At 37.0% G+C, this 7,086-nt stretch overlaps 1 long non-coding RNA gene across 1 annotated transcript; it reads left to right on the forward strand.

Moving 5' to 3' along the window:
• Positions 1-1,164: 1,164 nt before the first annotated feature.
• LOC140956015 (uncharacterized) lies at positions 1,165-5,721 on the forward strand. The gene is made up of 2 exons (XR_012170937.1): positions 1,165-3,217; positions 5,456-5,721. It is a non-coding gene; the product is annotated as an uncharacterized lncRNA (long non-coding RNA).
• The last annotated feature ends 1,365 nt before the right edge of the window (positions 5,722-7,086 follow it).

Here is a 7,086-nt window from a genome sequence, read left to right on the forward strand (position 1 = left end):
ACTACACATTTTTTTATTTAAAATTCTCAATTTTTTAATGTATTTATGAAGAAGATTATGAAGATTTTTTTTTTATGTGTAACCCATCACAATAATCATCTATTTGTTATTTTTTTTTTGTACTACTTGTAAAACACTAATTAACTCACCCAACACCAAACCTGCCACCATTAATGCTCTTGCAATTTGTCACCATTAAACTCTTAATCAAAATTTACATCATCTTGTATCATTATCAAATGACATAAATTACTATCATACAACCAGTAAGCAAATTGACTTATCTCTTTTTCTTTTTTTTATGGGGAAATTCCATTCGAGGATGCAAGAAATCATCTTCTCTCACAAGCGAATACTATCATACAACTCGTAAACAAATCGACTCATCTCTTTCATTTTTTATGGGGAAATTCCATTTGAGGATGCAAGAAATCATCTTCTCTCACAAGCGAATACTATCATAAAACTCGTAAGCAAATCGACTCATCTCTTTCAATTTTTATGGGGAAATTCCATTCGAGGATGCAAGAAATCATCTTCTCTCACAAGCAAGGCAACAGACTCCAATCACATAATGAAGAGGATAGTTGTTCCTCGATCGCTAACAACTTAATTAACAGAGGATTGATATTATGCAATTTGTTGATGAAGAGGGACACAATCAAACCTTTGTTGGTGTATGGATTTATTAGTTGAATACTTTGTAATGTGTTAATAATACAGGGATGAATAGGGTTGTAAAGTACTTTGTAATAGTGAGTACAGGGATGAACTATGTCGTAAAGCCCTTTACGGAATGTAGTCTTTTGTGTATGTGCACAGCTCATTTTCTTATCACTTTCGTTTTTTTTAAGAAAAAATTAATGAAATGTTTGAGGTTACGGTAATAGTTATTTTTTAAAATAATATATTTTTATTTTAGTAAACAGCAACATTTTCCTTTTCATTTGGTAAACAGCAGCATTTTCTCAGCGTCTTTAACTTCCGCAAAGGAGACTTTATTCCATTTCTCTACGGAACAAGACAAAAAAATTAGGAGGGGCCAGGTTATAAACTAGAAGGGAGCTAAGAAAATCTATTCCTTTGTCACAAATATTTATAAGGGAGGGGCATTTCTTTGCAGGGGCCAAGGCCCCTGCCAGCCCCCCCCTCCCTCGCCTATGCCCATCTCTAACGGCGCATGGGTGATGCTTGAGCCCAGAATAAGAGGACCCATGAACGTTGAAATTTTATAAATCCCCATCTTAGCCCTGCCAAGCACCTCTTTGCATTTTTGTTCCTCTAAAAAACAACGTGAAGCACCTCTATGTTCTCCTCGTCTCCGTATTCATCTTCCAATCCGCACCAGCTGCCTGCCTCGAACATCAATGGAGTCTATTGGCATTCAAGCCGGTTATAACCCATGGGCTACCCGACAAACCTATTAAATACTACCAGCTCCGCCCCTGCCTGGGATGGCTTAACTTGCACCATCGACAACCGGGTTAACACCATATCACTCCATGGGCTACCCGACGAACCAAAGAGGTACTGAACAGGTACAATCTCATCATCTCTAGTCGAAGTCCTGAACCTTGATGGTATTTGTATTTTCAAAACCATAACATTACGGGTAAATTCCCGGATCTTTTATTCGGGTTGCCCAAACTCGAATACAACATTCTGTGGATATAGAAAACAACAAGATGGCCCAACTGGAGGCCCTTTGTTTATAAGGCAACCAATTCACGGGGTAAATACCGAGTCCGGTATCGGAGTTAACCGAGCTGACTCTGCTCAAATTCCTCTTGGAATTTGCAAGCTAAAAAGGCTGGGTTTTCTTAGTCAACGAAATTAATAAGAAACTCACTGGCCCCATGCCTGATGTTTTCTCACCGTTCACTGACCTTGGGATTATTGAACTTTCCCATAACAAATTTTCTGGTAAATTACCAAATTCAGTAGCCTCCCTAGCTCCAGAGCTGGTTTATCGTGAACTGGGCCACAAAGCATTGACGGGAATAATCCCAAGTTTTCTTGGAAATTTTGAGGCACCAGAAACTTGATATTTCTTAGAACAACTTCACATGAACTGTGCCAAAAAGTTTTGGAAACATGACGAAGTTTTCAATCTTGATCTGTCTCTTAACTCTCTTGTAGACCCATTTCCTCTAATGAATGCTAAAATGTATTGAGTCAGTTGATTTCTCATATACTAAGTTAAACCTCAAGCAAATATCAAATGGGTAATATAATCAAATATAACTCTAAGCTAAAAAATAATTATGTGTTTATTCATTATATTAGAAGTTATTGTTACAGAACTTGTTAGAAATAGCAAGTACAACAGGATTAATTACTCATGAGCACACTAATTGCCTCCCTTTCCATTAAGTTGCTGTCTTTACTTATTGTTGTACCACATCTCTTGTCATTTGAACCATTCTAGCATCAGCCTGGCCTCTATCTCTGCAACACATATTATGTGTACACATTCTGCCTTGGTTGAATTTCGTTAAGAGCCTGATGAAAGTGTCACAACTTGTTTTCAACATGAAAAAGCCTCTAATGATGAACTCACAACTATTGATAAACATCTTAATCCTTCATATTTCAACCTTTACCTATTTAGAAGGCTTCGTGTAGAGTCTAAGTCTCTTGTAGCTACTCTTACGGATCGAGTAGAATCGGTATCCTTTATTGAATTGCATTTTTTATTGTTAAGCCATGATTTTATATATAGAAACACTTTTTAGCACCTTTCTATTTGGTAAGAGAGTGATTTCGAGACCCTCTACCTAGTAGCTCATCTTACTATACCCCAATAAGCCCAAGGATGATCTATCTTTTCCTATAATGGTGAGCGCCCCTACTCTAGAATACTTTCTTTGGTGATTGTGGAGGTTTTCATAATCGTGAAAAAGGTCATCAACAACATAGTCATGGTCCAACCCGCAATACTTATCATAATATATGTCCATTTTACTATTTTCATGGTATTGAAGTTTCTTCCACTACTGATGGCTTACTTTTTTCAAAGCAATGATACATTGTTGAGTTTCTAAAGAAAGCTGGAATGTCTGAGTGTAAACCAATTGCTACTCCAATTATAGTAGGTTCTCATTTATTCAGATCAATTGGTTCTCCTCATCTGGATCCTAACCAATTCAGACAATTAGACGATGCTCTCCAGTATCTCACATTCGTATAACCTGACATTTGCTATGTGGTTTACAAGGTATGTTAATCTATGCATTCTCTAATTGATATTCATTTGCTGTCAATTAAATATATCTTGCATTATGTACGTAGTACTTCACCTTTTAGTTTGCACTTGACATGTTAAGAGTGATCTCTCTCTCAATGGGTTTAGCGATTCTCATTGAGCTAGTAGTGTTAATAAATGAAATTCTACTAGTGATAGTGCTATTTTTCTTGTTCAAAACTTGATCTCTTAAAAATCTAGTAAACAATGCATTGTTAGTTTGGTCTTTTACAAAGGCAGAATATAAAACCATTGCTAATGTTGTTGTAGAATTACAATAGGTCTAGTCTCTACTTCTTACACTTGGAATTTCTTGTACAACTACTCTTCTAGTACGGTGTTATAACTTATGACTCACTTATCTAACATTGAATCTAGTACTCCATGTTCGCATAAAACACGAGGAGATTGATTTTCATTTCATCCTTAATGTGGGCGCTAACAGGTTCAATTTATTACTTATAATGATCAAATTATCGATGTTCTCACTAAACCACTCATCATCTTAATTTACATTTGTACGATACAACTTCAATGTTATTGCTTTCCTATTCAACTTGCGGGGGGATATTGAATTAATATAATCAAACATAATTCTAGATCCATGTCTAGATATCAATTGTATTATTAGTATTGTATCTATTATATTAGGGTTTATTATACAAAACCCATTAGGATTAGCTAAGTTTAGTTTTCTACATCCTTCAATATATATATATATATGCGCGCGCGCGCATTATTAAGGAAACTAAAGCAATCACACCAATGCCACCTTCAGTATAGCTATCATCATTTATGTCAATACCATATTTGTGTATTCCCATGATTTTTGTGTATTCCCATGATTTTAGAATTAGTTTCTTCTTTTTTTTCTGTTCCATATCTTTGATTGCCTAAACTTAAGGTTTTGGGTTGTATAAAGATATGAAAAATGTATAGAGATGTGTGTGCCTTTGTAGCAAGAATAATTACAATAGTTTTTGTATCCGCTTTATGGTATCAGAGCTATAATCTCTAACGAGTTCTTTTTTTCTGCAAAATGGTTGTCATCTCTACATCTACCATTGATTCACCTATCATCACTCTCAATACTGCCACCATTATCAACGCAAAACTCACCCCTTCCACCTTTTCTCAATGGAGAGCTCAATTTGAGGGATTACTTATTGGTTATGATATTATTGATTTTGTCACTGGTTCAAAAGTATGCCTTGCCATTGATACAACCAACTCTGCCTCCATAGCTGCGAACTCCCACTAGGTTCACCAAGACAAACTCATCCTCCATGCCATTCTTGCCTCCACCTCCACAAATATCACTCCACTTCTTACTTCATACAAAACATCTCATGAGGCTTGGACAACACTTACCCACCTTAATGCTGGAAAATCCAGAACACGGACGATGCAGCTCAAGGAAGATTTAACCTTGAGCACTCGTGGAAATCGCACCGTTACTAAGTTTCTTCAAGCAATTAAAATGCTTGTTGACGAACTTGCAATCATCGATCATTCGGTTTCAAACAATGATCTAACCCTCAACATCCTTAATGGATTGGGTCTCGAATTCAGAGAAATTGTAGCACCCATTCGTGCTCGTGACACCTTAAATTTGAAGATCTGCATGATCTTCTTGTAGGTCATGAAAATTATCTTTGACGGTTGGAAATCCAGTCGGCAGCCAACTTTATTCCCACTACAAATTACTCTCATCGGCAAGGAGCGAGCAGTATAAATCAAGTAATAAGCCTTTCTTTCCTAAGAATCGAAGCATAAATAGGTCCAACAAAAATTGGCCTTCTCCTTCTAGCTATAAGAAATTCAAGCCTAAGTGCTAGTGGTGTGATCAAGTGGGCCATATGACCAAAAATGCCTTCTGCTGAATTTACTGCAAATTATGCAGTATCCGTTAAAGAGAAGAAACAAAAGTGGTTGTTTGATTCCGCGACATTTTATAATATGAGCACTAATCTCTCACAATTGACAATTAATTCTGAATATGATGGTATTGATGAGGTGGTTATTGGAGATGGTTCAAGTTTGCATGTGTCTCATATTGGTTCATTATCTATTCCATCGCCTAAACGTGTCTTTCAATTATGTAATACTATTTGTGTTCCTACAATTCAAAAAAACCTTATTTTTGTTCATCATTTCACCAAACATAATAATGTTTATCTTGAATTTCATCCTACTTATTTTTTGGTGAAGGATCGGATCACGGGGGCGACACTACTCAAAGACGATTGTGTAGACGGTGTGTACCCATTTCCAGAAGATCTACCTCCAAAAAATATTGTTGCCTATGTCCATGAACGCACCACCACCAATGGTTGGCATAAAATACTTGGTCATCCATCATCCAAATTGGTCCATCATTTAATTCGCACCTTTTCTTTTCCCATAAATAAGAATGAATCCTTATCACTTTGTTCTTCTTGTTCATAAAATAAAGCCCATCGACAAACTTCTCATAATCATGGCCTCACTAGCACTGCTCCATTGGATTTGATTTATACAGATGTTTGGGGTCCATCCCATGTCATTGGTATTGATGGCTCTAAATATTATCTTATTTTTGTTGATCACTATACCAAAGATACTTGGCTCTATCCTATGACTCATAAATCAACAGTTCAAACAACTTTTCTGCAATTCAGAAATCTTGTGGAAAATAAATTTAATACCAAAATCAAGAGTCTTTATTCTAACAATGGTGGCGAATATATCGGTCTCAAATCCTACCTATCAGTTCATGGCATCGGTCAGTATACAACCTCTCCCTATACCCCACAACAAAACGGGATGTCTGAAAGATGTCATCGACACATTGTTAAGACTAGTCTCACCTTACACACAGATGCTCACATGCACATCTCATATTGGCCATACGCCTTTCATTGTGCAACCTACCTCATAAATCGAATGCCCGTCTCCACTTTAAATAATAAATCCTCGTTTGAAAAATTGTTTCAACAAACTCCAAATTATCTCAAACTCAAGCAATTTGGTTTCCTATGTTATCCTTTAACTAGACCTTATAATAAACATAAGCTGGAACCCAAGGCCATACCATGCATATTTGTGGGTTACTCACTCTCTCAAAATGCTTATCTTTGTCTTGAGCCAAAAACCAAAAAGTTTTTTCACTCCCGACATGTCATTTTCCACGAAGGGACCTTCCCTTTTGAGACATCATCCTCTATCAACTCCATGCTCATCTTACCTTCATCAGCAACTAAAGACTCTTATGTTCCAGTTTCCTTGCCACTAGTCTCCCTACCTTCTCGTTATCCAACAGAATCTCTGGAACTGGGTACTGCTGCCTATCCATTGTCTGCGAATGAATCATCCCCTCCATCTTTTCCTTCCCAAATAAGTACTCTTTGCTCTCCTACTTTACTTTCTATCCATATTCCTCCATTAGAAGTGTCTGCTACCACTGTTTCTGAGCACACTAACGTGCGCACCCACACAATGACAATTCATTCCATGAATGATATTTACAAACCGAAAAAATCCTTCGTTGTCACAAAAAACCCTCTTCCACCTTGCTTGGAACTTACGACTATTTTTGAAGCACTCACTGATTCTAACTGGTGCACTGCCATGTCCTCTGAATTGACTGTGTTAATGTCTCACAATACCTAGCATCTTGTTCCACCTCCCCCCTAGTGTAATATTGTTGGCTGAAAATGGGTGTTTCGGGTCAAAAAGCATGTAGATGGTTCAGTTGATCGGTTTAAGGCTAGATTAGTAGCCAAAGGGTTCCATTAGAGACCAGGCCTGGATTACAAAGAGACGTCCAGTCCAATTGTAAAACCAGTGACAATTCGTGTTGT

This window comes from Populus alba, chromosome 10 (genome assembly GCF_005239225.2).
Source record: "Populus alba chromosome 10, ASM523922v2, whole genome shotgun sequence".
Classification (NCBI taxonomy): Eukaryota; Viridiplantae; Streptophyta; class Magnoliopsida; order Malpighiales; family Salicaceae; genus Populus; species Populus alba.